The 23,192-nt window shown below is 41.9% G+C and overlaps 1 long non-coding RNA gene across 1 annotated transcript in view; it reads left to right on the top strand.

The window, feature by feature from the left end:
* The window catches only part of LOC138445902 (uncharacterized), a 248,214-nt gene that overhangs the window by 34,374 nt on the left and 190,648 nt on the right, over nt 1–23,192 (top strand). The window contains exon 2 of the long non-coding RNA XR_011259034.1: nt 5,060–5,155. This is a non-coding gene — a long non-coding RNA (uncharacterized lncRNA). The remainder of the gene's footprint in view (nt 1–5,059; nt 5,156–23,192) is intronic.

Genomic DNA, 23,192 nt, shown 5'->3' with positions numbered 1-23,192 from the left:
GTTTTGCTACATCCTCATCTCAAGCTCTAAAAATGTCAATTTACCTCCCTCTGTTCTGTAAAGTTCCAACTTGCAAAACTATTCCAGGGAGTCTGATATTTGGAAATCTGAATGAATACCTTAATGGAGCTGCTACAATACTCTTGCTGAGACAGGAAAGGGAGATAGAAATGAAATGGAGTCTATACATATGTTTTATAACAGTAATCTGAGGAAAGCAGAAATATTATCAGAAAATACTTAGAAGATTTGGGTACATAGCTGCAAATTTTGTTGGTTATGATGAGCTGGCTTCAAACACATAGGAATAAAGGAGAGATTTTGATCTTCTCTGGAAGATAAACAATGGCAGTCTGTAAATTAAGTAAAATAGACCTTATGAGTTTTTTTCTTTAAGTGAGAGAGGAATAGTAACAGAAGTTTGAAATAGCTATGAATAACCTTGCTTGTCTTTTTGCAGCAATGATTATACAAGGTTAAAGCAACATTTCATGTGGAAAGATCACTTTAAACTTCCAACATTATCTAAATGTCTCTAATGTCACGATTACTTCTTAGGGAAGGAGACTGAAGACTAAAATTTCAGAGGATATTATCTGTTTCAAAGGCTGTTCAGAAATGCTGTCTTAGGACAGGTTGAGCTCAACCTCTATCTTGCATGGAGTCCAATTAATTTTGTCCCCTTTACGACCTTAACTCTTCTGCATTCCTAACTCTCATCTTCCAAGGAAAACTTTCTTCTGGTGAGTAGTGGCCAGTCCACATCGACAAGATGCTGTACTGTTGGTTGACAGCCAGTGTGATTTTGCTTTCTTGCAGGGCCCTGTGTACTGATTCAACATGAAATGTACCATCCCCCACCCCATTACCTTTCCCACCCTACTCGAGTGGCTTCCCAGATCCCATTATTGAATGCTATTCGTGAAATTCTGTGTTTTCTGATACGGTGATAGACCGAAGATCATAGCCTGAGTTTTCAGGCAATGACTGGACAGTATGATCTCATTTTTCCCTCTTGGTATGTTCTCCCTGTGGGCTTGGCTTTCAGAAACAATTCAGTTGCATCTTAGTCCAAATGTCCAGCTGAGTGGCTTGCCCTTTTCTATGCTACAGAGTCTCTCAGGGCAAATCAGGCTCTCAGCCTCCCACTTTCACATCTCATAGCAGCAGGCAGAACATGTTTTTTTTTTCACTACTTTTCCAGCCACCAACTGCTTTGCTCAGCAGGCAGCTATGTTACGGCTGGAAAAGATAACCATCCAACAGACCTAATATTTATTTAACTAACATCAGCCTCTGGGGCTCACTTACAGAATGAGCCTCAATCATACATTTTCTGTACATGCTTAAGCATGTCAAGGATTTGTGATTAGAAACATTGATAGAGTGGGATTTATACTCACTCAGGCTCCTGAATGCCTTTGGGGCTCTCAGCTTATACTCAGGACACTCTTGAAATATGGAGAGGAAACAGCAGTGGGTGTTATAGTATAATTCAAAATATAAGCCAAGATCTATGTTAGCGATGAATCCCGTTGGTCCAATTAACATTTTTAAATGCATTTAAGGGAAAGTAGCCTTTCTATGGGGTCGCACAGAGTTGGACACGACTGAAGCGACTTAGCAGCAGCAGCAGCCTTTTATTAAAGCATCTAGGGATAGACTTAGGTGAAAAACAGGTGAATAAAACCAAATAAATTTTAATTTTTTAAAAAGATAAACCATTAATTTACTATGTTTTAGTCCCTTATAGAGTCTAATGTATAAAAATATTTGGGCAGATTTTATTTTTATTGGCTTCCATGTTCTTAGTTTTTCTTCCCCAAGAGTCAACTTATTTCTTAACTAGACCAGCTCTCAGGATAACCCATATATCATTTCAATATAATTCATAACTCTTGCACTTTACGTACTACCCTGAACACTGAAGAAGATGACTATTTCCCTGCCACCACTTACCTGTCTTTTAAACTTTCCTCCACCTGTCCTTCTGCCCCGTCTTCAATGCTCACTTCACATGCCACTATTTGACCTCTCTTTTGCATCTTTCTATTCTTATCAGTTGAAGTAAATGTGTTCTAGAGAGCAGAAGCCATGTGACAAGCGTCATGACAATATTAATCACCTCTAAAATACGTGTGTTGATGGTATCAACAAATACGCTGAGTTTGCTTAGTTTAAAAGCAGAAGCAGAGGAGTTAGCTCTTGGAATATAATTGTCCCTTGATATCCAAAAGTGGGTGTTTCCAGGACCTCCGGAGGCTACCAAACTCCGCAGATGCTCAAATGTCTTGTATAAAATGGCATAGTCTTTGCATATAACCTATGCAATCCTTCCATATATTTATTGGGCTTCCCTGGTGGCTCAGATAGGAATGAATCTGCCTGCAGTGCAGGAGACCTGGATTTGATCCCTGGGTAGGGAATATCTGGAGAAGGGAATGGCTACCTACTCTGGACAGAAGAGCCTGGCAGGCTACAGTCCATGGGGTCACAAAGAGTCAGACATGACTGAGCAACTAACACTTTTTACTTTATGCAATCCTTCCATACCATATGCATATACCATCTCTGTGTTACTTATAATACCTAAAAGAATGTAAATGCTGTTGTAGATAGTTGTAAATACAATGTAAATGATGTGTTCATAGTTGCTGGTGCTTGGAAAATTCAAGTTATGCCTTCTGAAACATTCTGGAATTTTTTCCCAAATGTTTCTGATCTGTGTTAGTTGAACCTCTCTCTGGTGCGGAAACTGCAGGTACAGCGACCACTGGACTCATTCTTGGGATGCTAACTAGGACCACAGCCACTGTGCTGGGAGATATCCAAGTCATATAGATCGGCCATGGGTAGACACTTTAATCAAGAGTGGTCAGCTGAACTTTTGGTCAGTAGTTCTATGAGGTGTCTTGGGTCTGCAGCTTACTGATGTGATTAGACAACTCCAGTCCCAGTAACTGTAATTACCTACATGAGAGACTGTAAGAGAGAAACTTCCAGATGACCCTGGTCACCCTACAGAACCCTTTTCCAGATGGAAAATGTATCTCAATTTTTAACCGAATGAAGATTGTCTGAAGGTTGCAGTTTTGTTAAGACTCCTCGTAGGCCCTTTCAAGTAAACAAGAAGTCTTTTCAGACTCTTGGAGGCATCGTCTCACATATAATTGCCAGATAGAATATAGGATATAACATTTGGCAATACTTACATGAAATTAAAAGATGCTTACTCCTCGGAAGGAAAGCTATGACCAACCTAGATAGCATATTCAAAAGCAGAGACATTACTTTGCTAACAAAGGTCCATCTAGTCAAGGCTATGGTTTTTCCAGTGGTCATGTATGGATGTGAGAGTTGGACTGTGAAGAAAGCTGAGTGCCGAAGAATTGATGCTTTTGAACTGTGGTGTTGGAGAAGACTCTTGAGAGTCCCATGGACTACAAGGAGATCCAACCAGTCCATTCTAAAGGAGATCAGTCCTGGGTGTTCTTTGGAAGTAATGATACTAAAGCTGAAACTCCAGCACTTTGGCCACCTCATACAATGAGTTGACTCATTGGAAAAGACTGATGCTGGGAGGGATTGGGGGCAGGAGGAAAAGGGGATGACAGAGGATGAGATGGCTGGATGGCATCACCAACTCGATGGGACGTGGGTTTGGGTGAACTGCGGGAGTTGGCGATGGACAGGGAGGCCTGGCGTGCTGCAGTTCATGGGGTTGCAAAGAGTAGGACATGACTAAGCAACTGAACTGAACACTAAAACTTCATTTATTGTTTATCTGAAAATCTAATTTACCTAGACCTGTATTTTATTTGCTAAACTTGGCAACCTAGCATACCCTGAATCTCAACCCAATATTGAAAGGAGCTGGTTTCAAAGAGATTCTTTATCTTCCTTATCCATGGTTGATTCCTTGAATCCTTGTTAGATCAATACGGGAAGTAAATTCCCTCGAGCAATCAAATGTATTTATTAAAATCCTGTAAACCTTTCTCTAAGATCTTTAAGCAAACATTTATCCCCAACACTCCCAAAACATATACAAAATATGTAACTCATTCCCACAAAACAGTCCAAAGGAAAACTAGAACTTGGGCTTTGGGGAAATTGATTGCAAATAAAAACAGACTTTGAAAAAAGCAAGGCATTACTTGTTTTGATTTGTCTCTGAATGATGCAGTGAAAGAAAAAGAAACCAAAGAACTGGAATGATTTTCAGTGACCAAAAAAGGCCTTAACATTCATGGAAAAATAATCCCAATACCATTTAATTGTTGGAATTGACTCTTAGTTTATAAAAGATTCTTTTCTAATTTGAATTTCATAAGAACCAATATGATGCAGAAAAGCAATAGGTCATTTTTGAATCTTATAGACCTTAGCTCTGATTGGGATTCAGTACATTTTTATGTGGTTGAATGATTATTTCCATTTGCCCACAGAGAAACTGAGGTTCTGAGAAATTATGTTAACTGCTCATGGCCAGAATTAGATAATATGTGAAAAACCCAGGACTTGAACTTGGTATTCTCAGTCTTGATGAAGTGGCTGCATGGTACCATTATACCATGCAGCCTCTGAAAATTCTGTAACAAATGAAAATCATTTTTAAAAATAAGCAAACAGTATCATAGATGAGCAAAATGCTGATTCAGGTAGTATTATTGACACCTATTATGCTATGTGTCAAGCACTAAGTTATGTGGTTTTGCCACATTTTCTCACTTTCCAAGGACTATCAGCAACAATTTAGGTGGAATCCACATTTAAGTTTCTGAGCAGTTAAACAAGCACCAAGCTGTACATTTATTTAGTCATTCAGCACATATTTACTGAGTACCAGTTAGGTATTAGGCACTGTGGTAAGGTTCTAAGAATGCATTCATGGCCCTGCTGTCTTTGACTTTAGAGCGTAGGAGTTGATGGACCTAACATAGTTTATGCACTGAGACTGTGGCACCTTATCACTGCAGAGTTCCTCAAATGATCTATGTGGTTTTATTTTCAACAAATTCTAACAAGCTCAGTTACCTATTTTGCTCTTCTGCCACAGGTTGGAAATGGCAATAAGGAAGACCCACTTCCAGCACTAAGAAGCCGCAGCTGACAATCTGGCAGTGGTGGGACACAGTGGACCCATCAATTGCCTGTAAGTGTGAAGTTATCTAATATATTGGCTAAACATCCATAAAACCCTGTACCTCATTGCAATGTAAGCCATGAGACTGTCGCTGGTTTTTGATGTGTTAATTTTTAAAATTTGATTTGGTTGCACTGAGGCTGGTTTTCAGTTGCAGTGTGCAGAGGCTACTCTCTCGTTGGCGGTGCGTGGGCTTCTCATTGCGGTGGCTTCCCTTGCTTCAGAGCACAGGCTCTAGACACTCAGGTTCAGCAGTTGTGTGGCTCACAAGCTTTGTTGCCCTGCAGCGTGTGGAATCTTCCCAGGCCAGGGATTGAACCCATGTCCTCTGCACTGTCAGGCAGATTCTTAACCACTGGACCACCAGGGAAGTCCTTGATGTATTCATTTAGTTGGTGTTTTTATCTATGACCCAGATATATATGCTCACTAAGCTACTACATAAAATAATGCACTTTAGAAAAATATATCGAAGTAATACATAATTAAAACAATTATCTGGAAAATCTTCCTATATAGAATGTCTTGGTCTACAACGGTGTTAAACAAGATAGTAGTATTTGGGGACAGTAAAAACCAACTACATGTGTAAAGCAATGAAAATCGTCAATTTCTACTTTCATTTTAAGGCATGGATTATTCTGCAAATTTTATTGTTGGTAACATCCTTGGCAACTTGTGCATTACATGCTAATATAGGTTGAAAAATCTAAGAACAAATAAATCCAAAATAAATCCAAACACCATAGACTGAGCAGCCAGAAGAATCTTTAGTAGGCTAGAGGCTCTCCAGCAGAGTTCGATTATACCCTAAGGCTCATTGTTCAGAGGTCTGCAGTTCTCCAACTTTTGTCTGCTTTTCTATATGTGAGAGATGGGACCTAAAAAAAATCTGGAGGTAAATATAAGCAAAATTTACTATGATGGCATTAGAGTCAGCATGAATATGGAGATACTACTTACTCTTTTTGCATTTTCCCTTGATCCCTTCCCTTTTCAAAATGTATCTGTCAATAAAATGAGAAAACAAATTTTTAGAATTGATGAAATTATAATCCACAAATACCACCACAAAGCAATCACTGTTGTTTTGCAAGAGAATAAAGCATAAATTAGGATCATCTGGTTAGGCGCATTTGACAAATGCTTTTACTAAAGCTCTACCTTGCTATATGGAGCTGATTACGAAAGAGTTTCGTCTCCTTTGTTTTCATTTTTCTCTTTTCTGGAAACAGCATGTCAATTTTTGTTTGAGAAATCATCTTACTTTGTAGTTGAAGGGGACTAAAAACCCACCACCTGCCTAGTTCCTCCCCTCCTGGTAAGTGACTGATCTCACAAACCAGCATGTTTTATCCTCTTTGGATGTAGGAAGGAACAAGTGACCTTATTAATATAGTGAGACTCAATTCCAGAGTTTTTCTAGAATTATCGGGAAGGAAAGGTTTTGTTTCTATTGGTATTGCCAAGCTCTAAAGTGAGCTGTTTTGCTACACAGGAAGACACTGTATGAAAGTAAAATCAACCTAAAGGAAAGCAAATCAGAAGATGGAGAGTGTCCGGATAACACTGTTTTAGCACCTTGGTCAAGCCATACCTGAAGATGTTTTCCCCTAAGACTCTTCAGTTATGTTAATTAATAATTCCCTTTTAAAATGTTACACTGGAATTTTATCATTTAAAATCAAACTAAATCTAGGAGTAAACAAAATATAAACCAGTGAGAGTGACATTATAGGAAAATTCATGATTCTGTTTTAAGAAAAGGATATTCTTTGATCCCTTAATTACAATTACTTTAATTAATTAAATAATTTATTAACTATTTGTGCCACTGACTTCAGAGCACTGTGAGATGTCTTGAGGAAGAGTCATTATTTGTCCTTTGCACATATTTAATTAAATTAAGGAGTTTGCTATACCTAAGAATGTCTTATGGCCTAGCATCACAGACAAGTATTTAGTCACCTCCGTTCATGAGAAATTCCAGAAGAAAATACAACAGAATACTAAGCCTAATGGATGATAACTTCTTGAAGAACATAATATGGAACTCAAAAGCAAGAAGTACTTGAATTACTTGATTTAAGATGGCCTACCCATGTGGGTGGGCTTCCCTGGTGGCTCAGACGGTAGAGAATCCACCAGCAATGCAAGAGACTTGGGTTTGATCCCTAGGTTGGAAAGATCCCCTGGGGGAGGGCATGATAACTCACTCCAGTATTCCTGCCTGGAGAATCCCCATGGTCAGAGGAGCCTGGCGGCCTACAGCCCATGAGGTCACAAAGAGTCAGATATGACTGAGCTACTAAGCAGCAGCAGCACCCATGTGAGTGTCACAGAAGAAGAAACAAGTTGCCTTATTTTAGCTCCAGATGCTCATGGTCAGCTAGTATAAAAGTTACATCATGGAAAAGATGCTATTTAAATAGTGGCTGTAATGGGCTGTGAGTACTATGGTCAGTCTTTGCATTGAGAGTATTATTAGCCACGGGATTATTGTACTAGTGGTGTTAGGGCAATAAATATTTATACCCTTCCAAAGGGTTGTACTCAGTTTTCCTGCCAAAGAACTTGTCCTTCAGGGTTAAGAAGGACGTTGTAACTGCATTCACAGCCATCTGGCCCAGATATCTGTGGGGCTCGAGTGCTTTCTTCTCTGGGCAGGGAGACATAGTTTCTCTGGCAAGTTAACAGGTCACCTTTGCCTTAGATGGGGCTCTCTTCTGAATTCCAATCAGAAGTTATTTTTGATGATCACAGGCATCCTTTTCAGGGATTTCTTTTTTCATAGTTTCTGACTTTCAACCCACCAAAATCACTGTGTGTGTGTGCATGAAGAGCAACTAGTTACTTTAATTTTTTTAATTAACACTTTTTTATCTTTTATTTTTAATAAAAATTTTACATATTTAGGGTATCAACATGATTACTTGATATACATATGCAGTGAAGTTGATATTATAGTCAAGCTAGTTAACATACTTTCTTGCACAGTTACCGACTTTGTGTGTATATGGTGAGTGCATCTGAAATCTATTCTCTTCGTATGTATCTAGTATTAAATAAATACAGTATTGTTGAGAATAGTCATCATTGCAAGTGGCTGCCTTTAAACGTATGAGTGACTCTGTCATATGCTAGATTGGAGCCCGGATGAACTTCTATAAGGAAAGGAATTTCACAGTACTGGAGACAGGTGAACTGCAGTGAGGGATAAGGACACAGCTAGACAACCTACCCAACGAATCAATGAAAGGGTTATGTCTTCACTCTGGTCAAAGCCAGAGGGAAAATACTCTGATATATTTTATTAGTCTCTGTTGCATTTAATAAGATGGGCTCGTGTTGTGGTGAAGGGCATGGGTTCTATAGTTAGAGATCTGGTTTTAAACCCAGGCTGAGCAACTTACTTGTTATAGGACCTTGGGTCACTTTCTGCACCTCTCTGGGCTTGGGTTTTCTTATTTGTAAAATGCGCAGGCAACAGCTGAAAGGTCGATGTTTGATGATATTGGTGAAGGGCTAAGTGCCCAGGGGGAGCTCAGCAGCTCACTGTTAGACAATGACCTTCCCTGAAAGTGGCCGGAGAAGGTGACCCCTTGCTCGAGTTGTCACTATCTGTCTTGTCTGTTAATTCAGCTCCTCAGTGGCAGTTGAAGAGAGACATGAAAACCTTGGCACAGTTTTTACTGAAGTCTGGACTAGGAATTTGGATCGTGACAGATATTTAAGTTCTAACTTAAAATGAAGTGACCAGCTCACTGGATTCTCACTTCTCTGACATTTTGAGAGCTAGCCCAGCCCGAGGCTTTGGATTCACTTCCTGAACCCTGCCACATCCCTATACAATAGGCTTAAGCATGGGTGTTTCCAATCCCTTTGATAATAAAACTTGTGTCCATCTAGAGGACCAGACCTGCCATCACTGACATAGAAAGAATGACTCAGAGATTTCCTGTCCTTGTTCATTCACTCAGAAACTGAGTTGGGAGGTCTGGAGGCTCCTTGGAATTGGATCTCTTCCCTCTGGGAGAACTGGACTCAAAACTTTTCAGAAAATGAATAAATGTGTTTTTGTTGTTCAGTCTTGATAATCTGGTAAATCTAGCATTATCTTTGCCAAGAAAGAATATATACACAACTTGTGATCTCTGCTGATTTTCCCTTCTTTGTATGTGATCTCCTTTTAATTTTCTGGGCTCAACTTTTCACTTACCTATAATCCACAGCAGAAGGTCTTTTCAAAAGCAGTCTCAGGTTTGCTGAATTCATCAGGGACTGTGGAGACTTTGTTCTGCCTTTATTCATCTAGTGAGATGCCATTTGTTAAAGCCTTTTTAAAGGATTTCAGTTATCTTAACCCTCTCTAGTAGTTTACGTATTTACCAAGGATACGCTTTAAAACTCCACAGTAGGGAAGCACAGGCAAGTCAGTGTTTGTCAAACACAGACAAAAGTCTAGAATATAATGTATTAATAATAATTTGTATGTACTATGAATCTCCATCAGTCAGATTCAGTTCAGTTGCTCAGTCATGTCTGACTCTTTGGGACTCCATGGACGGCAGCACGCCAGGCTTCCCTGTCCATCACGAGCTCCCAGAGCTTGCTCAGACTCATGCGCATTGAGTCAGTGATGCCATCCAACCATCTCCATCCCAGGTTCAGTAATGATAAGCTAATGCCAAGCTCATCTCACCTACATGAGTACCCACTCTCCTCACTGTCACACTGTGTTGAAATAAGCCCTAGAATAACATAGGATTTTATTAATAAAGTTTATACCCCAATTCCCTGGTGGCTCAGACAGTAAAGAATTCACCTGCAATGCAGGCGATGCAAAGGACCTGAGCTTAATCCCTGGGTCAGGAAGATCCCCTGGAGTAGGAAGCGGCAACCCACTCCAGTATTCTTGCCTGGAGAATTCCATGGACAGAGGAGCCTGGTGAGGTTGCAAAGAGTCAGACATGACTGAATGACTAACATTCACTTCATTTTTTTCTTTCTGAAAGATCTGTTATTTTTTAATACATCAATTATGCCATAATCACACCTAAAAGAATAAACCGTCATTCTTTAGCATCACAATCGATAAGTTAGAGTACAGATTCTACCAAACTCATCATATTTTTAGCTGCATAAACCTGTAGCTTCTTTTCCTAGGTTGATCTCTAGAGCTAATCGTCAGTATCTGTGGCCACCAGTGGATGTACTATGTGCCTATCGAGAATACTTGGCCACCACGTGATCCACTTCTTCTCAGGACGTGGGGCATTCCCCGGGGGCTTTGTGTGCCAAGCAAGGTCCAGGAGGGCCGCCGGCTCTGAGAAGCAGGGGAGGGGTGGGCCTGGACATGCACATGCATTCATGAGATATAGAGCCAATGGTAGTTGTTAAGAGAGGCAATCAGAGAAGGCTTTCTCTTCATCCACTAGTGAGCTGGGTGATGCAGAGGTGTGGGCAGGGACCCTCCGTATAGATGGAGAGATGGCATCCCTTAGACTTGTCTCCACACAATCACCCCACCACCCACTCCGCATATTGTGCAACCCTGAGGGTGGGATGTGCAAGAGAAAGGCTGGAATTAGTGTCTCTCATTCCAGAATGTCCTTTCCAGTCAACCCCTGGGGAGGGGGTTGTGGAAAGCAAGGATAAAACCCTGCTGGTATGGGAGGGACCTGCTCTCTCACTAACACCTGCTCTCCAGCCTTTCTCTCTCTAGACGTGCTGACAGGGGGGTGCATCCCAGTGAGGTCCCTGTGCACGTCTGTCTGCTGGCAGTGATGCAGGTACCAGAACCAGGGGGCTGGAGCCTGCACTGTGCAGTGCCCCCGTCCACAGGTGCCTTCTGGGAGAGGGTGGCAACTTCCTAGCAACCTTAGGTGGAAACGCAGAGAGACGGGGTGCAGGGACCCTGCCACCAGTGTCCCCTCTAGGCTGTGTGCAGGACATGTCCAGAGCGGGTCAGCGCCTGGGATGTCTGGGCTGGTCCAGAGCTTGGCCTGGGGAAGAGCAAGAGGCATGCCCCGGGATTGGGTGTGTTGCTTACAGCCCTTGGGGACGGGGTTTTCCTTACTCCCTCTGTAACAAAGTTAATGTGGCGCCACCACAGTCACATCAAGGAGCAGAGGGACCCCAGCCCACCTCTCCATCCTCATTGCTGGGCACCCTTCCCCAATCCTCTACAAACCAGCCATGAGCAGCTTCTACCGCGTCCTCAGAAATACCTCGCTCTCTTGATTGCTGGCCTTCGTGCTTTGTCCTCTGGCACACTCATTCTCTCCCCAAGTGCCCTTCCCTCTCCTCCCTCCAGTCTCAGCTCGAAGGCCCCTGGCTCTGGCAAGCCCCTTGTCCACCCCAATGGGTGAGAAGCTGCTGCTACAGGCTCCTACACTGCCCCATATTTCCCTTACTCTACTTCATTTGGAGAGGGAGGCTGGAGAGCAGGTATCAGAGAGAGAGCTTGTCCCTTCCATCCTGGAACAAGCGAGTGCTTGTTTATGTGTATATTTTCTATGTTTGACTGTTAGCATCTTGAAAGGCAGGGCCCACCCCTCTCTTTCTCACCCCTTTAATCCCAGTGCTTCTACAGTGCCTGACACAAGTAGGTCCTTATTGAATGAATGATTTCAGTTTATAAATACACTCAAGGAATAGACTTGAGCCAGTTTTTTTAAGCTTTCTAAAATGCTTTAATTCTTTTCTTAAATCTGACACTTTGCGACCCCATGGACTATACAGTCCATGGAATTCTCCAGGCCAGAATATTAGACCGGGTAGCCTTTCCTTTCTCCAGGGGATCACCCCAACCCAGGGATCGAACCCAGGTCTCCCACATTGCAGGTGGATTCTTTACCAGTTGAGCTACAAGGGAAGCCCAAGAATACTGGAGTAGGTAGCCTATCCCTTCTCCAAGGGATCTTCCCATCCCAGGGATTGAACTGGGGTCTCCTGCATTGCAGGTGGATTCTTTACCAACTGAGCTATCAGGGAAGCCCAACTCAAGGAATAGATTTAAGCCAGTTTTTTGTTTAGCTTTCTAAAATGCTTTAATTCTTTTCTTAAATTGGAGTATAATTGCCTTACAATATTGTACAGGGATGTGAATCAGCTATATACATATGTACATATATCCCATCTCTCTTGATCCTCCCTCTCACCCACCTACCATTCTACTCCTCTAGGTTATCACAGAGCACCGAGGTGAGCTCACTTGAGCCAAAATTTTGAGCAAACTCGAAAACATCAAAAGTCATGACCAGTGGCTCCAACACAGGACAGAGGCCACACCTCCTGTCCCTGATGCCCTGGGGGCTGTCTCAGAACCCAGGACCTGGGAGCCTTAGCTGATGGCCACCACCAGGTGCTGGAGTGGACCCTGGCAGCATGGAGAGGCTGTTCTAAGTGCTGCTAGCCCAGCCTCTCCTTTAAATCATTCTTAGTCGATGATGCAGACCCTGCAGGAGCAGTTGATGCCCAGTGGAGCTCAGTCTATGGCCAAACCATTCTCATTAAACAAACAGACATTTCTTTTTGTATTTTGCTCTGAAACCTGATTTTCTGAAGCTTCCATACATTGGCCCTCATTCTGGAGAAACTCATAGGGAATTAATCTCCCCTGAGGTAATGGACCATGAAATATTTAAAGAGAACTATAAACTTGTGGTCATGATGCCTTTATCTGTAATGTAACTGAGGCATCACCTTGAATCTAAGCTAAAAGGGAAATGGGAATTAATTACTTTGAAGGAGAAATGTTTTTTTTCCTATATGTGTAGTTATTATTCTTTATGGGGAATATATTTATAAAAATTATCTAAAATAGAACCCTGCTAAAAAGATCCCATTTATCTATCACTTTTAACTTACTTTTCCATTCCTAAATACTGCTTCCAGGGACAATTACCACATCTGGCAAATGGACATCATAAATGTACTTCAAAGACAATCCCAATTTTAAAAATATCCTATAAAAGACACTCAGCTGAACTTATCTATGCTTTGAAAAAAGATGTCACCAAAATTCTCGGATATTTTGCTATAGAATAGAACCTTGGGCTCAGTGCTCCATTAATTTATTAATTTGGGTTCATCTTATTCTGATAATGGATTAAGGTTTGCCCTAGTGATGCCTTCATTTTCAGATTGTTGTGTGCTGAATTCATATACTGGCTTATTCACAGGTTATAAACAACCAACTCTGTTGCTTTGTTTAGTTCCTAAATCACTTCCCTATTTTTAGATCATTACCATATTTGAGAAGAATAGATAACCTTTGATTTCTTGTGCATGTGGCTGCCTGAGATGCCAGCAGCACTTAAGGTTAATGTAGCTAAATTTCATTCATGGAATAGAAGTGTGGGGCTGTTTGTATGTGTGGACACCTACTTCAGTGGAGTTTTTTTCTAAGAACAGATCCCATCTGATAACTTTAGCCCAAGGTAATTTACCTCTGCTGGAAGCTGCTGCCCCTCTCTGTGAGTGGCTCTGTGGCAACATCCCCTCTGCCCACTAGCTTGTGCCCTGTAACTTGAAGCTACCTCCAGTTGGTTGAGTTGGTGCCTGATCTCCATGCCCTCACAAGTGCAGCCACCATACCTTTCTTATTTAATGCCATTCCAAGTCAGTTTTCCAGGAAAAATGATTGACTCATGGAAAAAGTGCTTGTATTAAAAGTAGGAGAGAAAGCAATGAATTTATCCAAATACCTAAATCACGCAAAATGGATATTCGTATCCCAAACTGTGTTCCATGCATTGAGAACCTAATGGCTGGTGGGATTGGCACATATCCTACCAGCATATATTTCTCGATGGAACATTTTCTTATTCTGAAATAGCCAAGTTATCCTTGGAAGACGGCTTCATTTTCCCCCAATGTACCTTTAGAAACTCTCTTGCTTTTTCCATGATCCAGCGGATACTGGCAATTTGATCTCTGGTTCCTCTGCCTTTTCTAAAACCAGCTTGAACATCAGGAAGTTCACGGTTCAAGTATTGCTGAAGTCTGGCTTGGAGAATTTTGAGCATTAACCTATTTCTGCTTTATTGACTATGCCAAAGCCTTGGACTGTGTGGATCACAATAAACTGTGGAAAATTCTGAAAGAGACGGGAATACCAGACCACCTGACCTGCCTCTTGAGAAATCTGTATGCAGGTCAGGGAGCAACAGTTAGAACTGAACATGGAACAACAGACTGGTTCCAAATAGGAAAAGGAGTACGTCAAGGCTGTATATTGTCACTCTGCTTATTTAACTTCTATGCGGAATACATCATGAGAAACGCTGGGCTGGAAGAAACACAAGCTGGAATCAAGATTGCCAGGAGAAATATCAATAACCTCAGATATGCAGATGACACCACCGTTATGGCAGGAAGTGAAGAGGAACTAAAAACCTCTTGATCAAAGTAAAAGAGGAGAGTGAAAAAGCTGGCTTAAAGCTCAACATTCAGAAAACAAAGATCATGGCATAGGTCCCATCACTTCATGGGAAATAGATGGGGAAACAGTGGAAACAGTGTCAGACTTTATTTCTTTGGGCTCCAAAATCACTGCAGATGGTGATTGCAGCCATGAAATTAAAAGACACTTACTCCTTGGAAGAAAAGTTATGACCAACCTAGATAGCATATTCAAAAGCAGAGACATTACTTTGCCAACAAGGGTCCATCTAGTCAAGGCTATGGTTTTTCCTGTGGTCATGTATGGATGTGAGAGTTGGACTGTGAAGAAGGCTGAGTGCCGAAGAATTGATGCTTTTGAACTGTGGTGTTGGAGAAGACTCTTGAGAGTTCCTTGGACTGCAAGGAGATCCAACCAGTCCATTCTGAAGGAGATCAACCCTGGGATTTCTTTGGAAGGAATAATGCTAAAGGTGAAACTCCAGTACTTTGGCCACCTCATGCGAAGAGTTGACTCATTGGAAAAGACTGATGCTGGGAGGGATTGGGGGCAGGAGGAGAAGGGGATGACTCAGGATGAGATGGCTGGATGGCATCACGGACTCGATGCACATGAGTCTGAGTGACCTCCAGGAGTTGATGATGGACAGGGAGGCCTGGCGTGCTGTGATTCATGGGGTCGCAAAGAGTCAGACATGACTGAGCGACTGAACTGAACTGATACCTATGGGATAAAACATTGGTTCTCAGTCACCCATAGTTTTGTCTCTAGGGTACACTGGGCCATGTCTGGAGACATTTTTGATTGTCACTACTGGTGAAAATTGGCTACTGGTATCTAGTGGGTAGAGTCAGGGTTGCTGCTAAATATCCCACAATGCACAGGACAGCTCCCCCCCTCCCCCACCAACACAGAATGAGCAGGCCCCAAATGTCAATAGTCTCAGACAACTTGAGACACCTTGAGCTGGAAAATTTATTTCTAACTGATTTAAAATTTATCCCAATTGTCTTTACCTTTATTGTTTTAAATTGTTTTCTAGAGTCCAAGAATGACTAAAGTTGGTACAAAGCTTCTGCTTATCAGAATCCCCTACACTGCATCTGAGATGAACTCACATGGCAAGAGTAAGGCACATAACACATTGCTAGTATATGCCCAGGAATGTATATTCCTAGGTGAGACTGTGTCTCCATGTCTTTTCTATGCTTAATGAGAAGAGACTGAAAACGAATAAGGAATTACTTTTTCTATGGCTGCTATAACAAGTTATCACAAACCTAGTGTCTTAGAGCAGCAAAAATTTATCTTACAGACTGTAGGTCAGAACTGTGGGCTAATGTCAGGGTGTTGGCAGAGCTGTGTTCCTCCTTGAGGCTCTAGGGGAAATCCATTTCCTGGCTTTTTCTGGCTTCTATAGGCTGCCCACGTTCCTTTGCTTGTGGCCCCGTTTCTTCACTGCAAAGCCATTAATGTTGCATCTCTCTGACCAGGCTTCTGGTCATATCTCCTTGATCACAGCCAGGAAATGTCTTCTATCTTTAAGGACTATCGTGATGACATTAGGCCCACATGTATCATCCAGGATAGTTTCCTAATCTCAAGATCCCCAACTTTACCATATCTAGAGTTCCTTTCACCTTGTAAGGTGATACACATATGCATAGGTTCCAGGGATGAGGATATAGACATATTTGAGAGCCAATATTCTGCCCATCATGGAATAATAACTAATTTCAGCATCACCTAATTTCCACTGAGCTATTGATGTCCTACAAACTGGGGACAGGCTAAAGCACACACACTTTGGGAAGAAGGTTATCAGTCATCATAGAATTCTCCTGTGAACAGCTCAACTGCAAGGTTGTAGCTGGAGTGGGTTTGCCTCCAACAGAAATGGATGTTTCAGTTGTCAGACATTCTGGAAAAAAGTCACTGCTAAATGAGGCTTAGAATAGGGTGAGGAAAACACTTTCTTCTTTCTGTGGGACTGGGTTCCCTTTGACCTACACCTGGAGATGTGGTGGAGGTACCTGGAGCATAGACAGCTATTGGATAAACCCTTGGGGCTGAGCAAGTGGCCTGATATAGAGGAGAGGACATGCCATAAACTTGGTTTATCACTACCTTAAAGGAGTGGGGGACTGTGCAGTATCTTTGAATTGCTTTTAGAATAAATTTAGTATCATCATTTCTTTTTCAAAAGTAGCTTGTATCTGCTAGGCTATAAAAAGTGAAGGGGAAGAGTTTCTATTGAGGATGGCTCTCCTTAGGGAAGGAGAAGCAGTTCACAGAATCCAGAATTAAATGCCTGGTGAAGGGAGGATCTGGGAAACACACAAAATACTGAGATACTCAGGAACTGTTAGTAGAGGGAAAACCTATGCTAACCTAAACATGTAGATGGAATGTTTATGTCCTCCCCCACCGCAAATCTGTGTTGAAACCCTAAGCCCCCAGCGGATAGTATTAGGAGGCCAGGGCCTGTGGGAGGTGATTAGGTCATAGGAGCAGAGCCCTGTGAATTGGATTAGTGCCCTTATAAGGAAAGGTCCAGAGAGCACCTTGCTCTCTCCCACCCTGTGGGGACACAGTTAAAAGGCAAAGCAGGCAGGTGCCTTGACCTTAGATTTCCAGACTCCAGACCTGTGAGAAATAAATTTCTGTTGTTTAGAAGCCACCCAGTCCACAGTATTCTGTTAGAGCATCCTGAACTTGAATGGACTAAGAGAACCTGGAAAAGATTGCGCATCAAAAGGATGAGGGGTTCCAACTGTTGTGATTTATGTATGAACGGGAAATGTGACCTCCTGGGTGCTGAAGTCTGGGATGTCTGGGCTATGTGCTAAAATATGGACTTCCCTGGTGGCTCAGATGGTAAAGAGTTTGCTTGCAGTGTGGGAGACCCGAGTTTGATCCCTGCATTGGGAAGATCCCCTGGAGAAGGAAATGGCAATCCATGCCAGTATTCTTACCTGGAAAATCCCATGAACTGAGGAACCTGGCAGGATACAGTCCATACGCTTTATAAGAAACAGTATAAGTGTGAGATTAGAAAGCATTTTGGTAATAAACATGGCGTTTTACATTGGCATAAAACTCTCTTAAATCACAAGGTTTTCCATTGTGATACGGTGAGGGTGTCATTAAGTTTTTCCTTTGAAGGTATTGAGTAGGGTGGGTCTTCTGGAAAGAACCCTGGATGGCTCATGAGGAGCCAGGATTTTGTGTCTCCTGTTTTCACTCTGCAAACTGTCCCTGAGTAAGCTCTTCAGGGAGCTCAGCTTGGTGCTGTGACGACCTAGATAAGTGGGAGGGAGACCCAAGAGGGAGGAGATATATACATGCATATAGCTGATTCACATTGTTGTATTGCTGTAACTGACACAACATTGTAAAGCAGTTGTGTGTATGTGTGTGTGTGTGCACACATGCACTAAGTCATCGGACTCTCTGTGACGCTATGAACTATAGCCTGCCAGGCTCCTCTGTCATGGAATTTTACAGGCAAGAATATTGGAGTGGGCTGCCATTTCCTACTCCAGAGGATCTTCCCAACCCAGAGACTGAACCTGTGTCTCTTGCATCTCTTGAATTGGCAGGCAGATTCTTTACCACTGTATCACTTGGGAGGCCAGCAAAAGCGATTATACTGCATTTTTTTTTAAAAAAAGAAAAAAATAAAACAGAATAAGATGACCATTTATATAAATACATTTTCTTTCAGTTCCAATTGGTTCCTGCTATGTCTGCACAATACATAGTACATTAGAAGTAAATTTCACCCCTGGGCTTTGTCAGGTAGAATCAAAGGAAACAGTTTCTGGGCTTTACATCAGACAAAGGTTTGGGCAAAATGAGGCATGGCGTGGGTTCTGATCTTTAAGCTTTCCCTTTGCTGTGTTTTCTTTTCAAGCTTCTTATATTCATGTATCTTGTATCTGGTTCTACAGAGGGAATGTAGCCATTCCACTGGCTGGGACCCCCATTATCTCTCTAGCTCTCCCCCTTATTCTCCAAAGGAAAGGCTGAGGTTGTGTGCTAAAACATTTCTTAATTGCAATTTTCTCCCGGGAGCCACAGCAGCTGCCTTTCTCTAATACACACATCCTTTAAGCTTTGGCATTCGGGTGATGACAGAAATATACTGGTTTACGAGTGCCAACACCCAAAGCCACCATAGGGATGGAGAATTCACCTGCCAGAGCATTTGACACTTGCGTCAGGAAAAGGCAACAGCTGAGAAAAGCCCTGTGAGAAATAGTTTCTCATGTATGTGAGAAAGGCTGTCCAGAATTATAAATCAGTTGGATGTCTGTTTCTTCCAGTGAATTCTCCTGAGGGTGGAAGAGACGGGGAGTCCATTCAGCTCAACTGGTGCTTGTGTACAGCCTGATAGCATACCAGGGATGAAGAAATCATTTTGCATCATGAGATGGAAGCCTTTGATTCCTCGTTCTTAGAAGCTTAGCTTAGACTGGAAGACCAATTGCTTCCAGATGGAAATGTCTGGGTACAGTCCTCTCCATTTATAATAGGAGAGGTTGTAAGCTTTGAGCCTGTCAAAGGAGACCAGCTCTGTTATTTGGCCAGTCATGACAATGGTATTCAGATGTCCTACCTTAGCTTGTGTCCTTGAGGTCTAATCTTGTGTAACTTTCCTTTCATTTGGAATGGTATCCAGATGCCTTTAGATGCTAACAAGAAATAGGCCACCCAGTTTATGGTATTTTTGTTTTAGCAGCCTGAATGAACTAGGACACTCTCTTGACTTCTGGGACATTAAACTTTACAGATATTTATTCCACATCTTTGACTGGGTCTTGATGGTTCCTTGCCCTGTCCCTTAGAGGTCAGGTTCCTCCAAAGCTGGCCAGACTTCATATATTCTTCCTGGTCAGTCTCGCCCAGTTTTATATTTTCTGCAATATCTCTATGGTGATGATTCCTGATTCTCCATTTAAGTTTGGACCATGCTTTTAACTTTCAGAGTAACCGAACAACAGGGACATTTGCCATCTGCCTCTGCAAAGATTGGACCCTGTGCTGCTGTAGCTGCTGACATTCAACGCTCTCTGAGGGGAATGCAGGGTGGAGAGTGGGGCACTCTGTACTCCAGGGAAACTGGTGGAACAGGTCTTTGGATAGTGAGATATTTTCAGGAACTGATTTCATGATCCAAATCCTTGTATCTTTTCATGTCTTAGATAAGCTCTAAACCCCTTCATGGTGACATCATCTCCTCATGACTAGCAGAAAACCTTTTGTAAAATGAATACTTGATTGCCCTGAACTCCCCCTTCACCAAAATCTTATATATTGACCTTCCCCTACTGCCTTTTTGTAGCAGTTTCTCAGAGCTATCTGAGGTGCTTTCTCCCGGGCTGCAGTCCTCATTTTGCCCCAAATAAAACTTAACTCGAAACTCTCATGTTGTGCATCTTTTTAGTTGACATCTTCTAAAATACACCAATACCTGGTCACCCAGTTTCTGCCTGCACTGGAGGTTGTTGTTTGTCATCAGCATTTATAGACTGTGCAAAATGGCTTTTTACATTTTTTTTTTTAAATAATGAAAAAGAAAGAAATACTGAACCAGGAAAAGTTTGGGGAAAATCCTAGAATATATAAACAGAAGTGGAAAGAAACTGACCACTTTGCAAGAAAATCATGTAAGCAGTTTAGAAAAGGGGGCTGAACTATTCACCTCCTATAGTACCCATTCAAAAGGGAGGCTCAATAGATACAGCTGTCTCAGTTTTGCCAATTTCACCCTCTAGATTAGACACGTGCCTGCCATATATTTTAATGGGAACCGTATGTGTGCAGTCCATGAGTACTTACTGCAAAGGAAGTGAAGTGCTGAGTCCCACCACCCACCCACATCTGCGGCTTCACAAGCCACAAGAAAGTGGAAAACAAACACGCCACTGGCATACCCGGAAACCATGGAAGTCTGGCAAAACCAACCAGAAAGGAAAAGAGAAATGGAGTGTGGAGACTGTGCTGGTGGGAAGCTGGAGCGTTACAAAAGGTCAGGTCTTAACATTTCAGTCTTTGGGGGAACTTTGTCGCTGGGATCTTTGGTTAAAATTTTGGAGGCTGTTTCTAAGACTCTAGGATCTGTTAATGAAACATAAAACACATGGGCAATAATGATAGCTTTCAGGTCATTGTTTTGATCAAATGCTTGTTTGAGATCCCAGGAGTTGTTGGCTAAGACATGGCAGGCCTTCCCATAGTACCAGGTTTGAATTTTAAAGAAAAAAAACCTCTTTTCATAAGCACAGACAAGGATAGTCACTGCAGCGTTCTTTAGGATGTCTCTGAATTGGGTAAAAGTCAGTGGTCAGAATAGTGGACTTGCTGAATAGATTATAAAACTTTTGTACAATGAAATCTGTAGAACCTGAGGGACTGGTGTGAACCTCTTCCCAAGACGTTGCTAAGTGAGAAAAGAAAAGCTGCAGCAAATTAGGTGTGTAGGCTTTTGTTCAACTGACTGAGGATTCGCTTAAAAACACAATTTCTTTAAAAGCTTAGTATGTCTGGGCTCTGTTAGATGTCAGTAAATTTTAATAAAGACCAACTAGTTATCTTAAGTCGGTGCCACTGACTTTAGATACTGGTGAGTGGGCCCCAGAGTAAGCTCTGTCCAGCTGTCCAATATCTAATATTGCTCCTAATATCTCTCCAGTTTGGCCTGTGTCTCAAGATGGGTCAGAAGTCCTATCTCACCTTCCCCTTCTCCCTAATCTGCAGTCCAATGACTGGTTCTTTTCCTTGGGGTTGACTGTCTCCTTTTAAAATAGTCACAGGAAGTTCACAGGAAGTTCACAGGTGGAGGCGTGTTTAAAAGAAGCCTGAGGGAGAAAGTTATCGATTCCTCCTGCTGTCTTATCTCCCATTCCACTTTTAGCTTCAATTCCATCTTTATCCTGGCTGGGGCAGATAACTTAGGATCTCTAACCCAGCAAGTAAAATGCAAACAAAATTGAAAACATCTCCAGTTACTTGTAGGTAGAAAGGGTCTGTCTTCGCATGGTTTTATGGTCTTCTCTCTGTGTCCAGTAAGGTGAGCATGCATATAAGTTCTTTGTAAAGGAAGTTTGTTTCTTCCTGGAGCTTAGTGAGGAGTAACTTGATAAATCCCTATGTTCTAGAGCTTTTCTGCAAAATTTCCTAATAGTCCAGCCTTCTTAGGCATGAACTCTGTATCCCCAGGTGCAATAGGTCAATCACCTCTTAACAAGCACTTCCAACTTCTTAGCTTAGTTAGGATAGAGGTCTCCTAGCTCTGCTCATCCAATTCCCTGTTGTGGACTCTTATTTATTAATAGCCCTAATTTCTAAGCACTGGTTTCTATATTGCATGTAACTTTCAGTCTCAAGTGGCAGAAACCTAGCTCAGTATATTTTAAAATAATTGCTCTTTCATTTGTGAAACAGGGTAGTTTTTCTTGAAGTGCAGCTGGTTTCCATCAAAAACTTGGTAGGTTTGGGGTTAACCTACTGGAGTGATGCTCTTACACCCAAGTGCACTTTCTTTCCACCTCTGTGTTCTGGTCCTTGTCGGTTTTCATTCTCAGACTTCCTATACTCACTTTGGGCTATTAGAGATGTATTCTGTCTCTCAGGCTGGTATCCTCAGAAGAAAGAGAAAACTATTTGTCTGACAACTTAAGCAGTCGTGAAGTTGGCCTGTTGCCTCTAACCGACCTGAATGGCCTGTGCTCACCCTGAGTAGACAAGTCCCTGCGGATTCCAGGTGACGGCCAGGTCTCACATCAGCCCTGGAGACAGGTTTGCTCAGCTACATTTGAAACACTCAAGAAAGGGGGTGGTTTCCTGAGGAAAGTGCTCGTATTACAAGAAAAAGAAATCATGGATGCTGGGCATAAAACATAAAAAGTAACGATGACAGAAATATGATAGGGACAGAAAGCTATTTATAGAAGGAAAGAATGGGTTAGAAAAAGAGGAGAGAGAAATGAAAAATGCTGAGGAGGCTGAGTTTTTGAGAGACGGGGTGTTTTTTGAAAGAGCTGGGAGGAGATGCTAATATTAGAGACGCTTGTTATTTTGGGATTTTGGGAAGATGGTGTTTTTAAACTTAACTGTACTATGTTTTATGGCTATATAATTTCTTCTCTCTCACTTTTCAAGAAATATAAGCAAAGACTCATACCCTTTGTCAAGGCCTTTTGGGGATATACTTGTGCTGGCTTGTGGACACAATACTATGTTAATTCTGGTCTAGAGTGCACCCAGCTTTGGGTTACATAAGATACTTGGAAACAATTGCTAAATCTTTATGGAGGATGACTAGACTCAGGGTAACATTGAGTACAGAATCTCTGCTTTTAAGCAACAGTTTCTCTAAGAGCTCTCCCTTTGTCTTTTATTTTCTTTTTAATTTTTAAATTGGAGGATAATTGCTTACAATATTGTATTAGTTTCTGCCATACATCAACATGAATCAGCCATAGGTATACAAGTGTCCCCTCCCTCTTGAACCTCCCTACTACCTCCCAGGCTATCCCATCCCTTTCCTAATAGTCTTCCTTTTTTTTTTTCTCCTTAACTAGTAAATTTCCTTTTAATGAGGAATTAAGGGCCATTTGCAGTACTACCTAT

Source organism: Ovis canadensis, chromosome 9 (genome assembly GCF_042477335.2).
Source record: "Ovis canadensis isolate MfBH-ARS-UI-01 breed Bighorn chromosome 9, ARS-UI_OviCan_v2, whole genome shotgun sequence".
NCBI lineage: Eukaryota > Metazoa > Chordata > Mammalia > Artiodactyla > Bovidae > Ovis > Ovis canadensis.
This window is presented reverse-complemented; position numbering and strand designations above follow the sequence as displayed.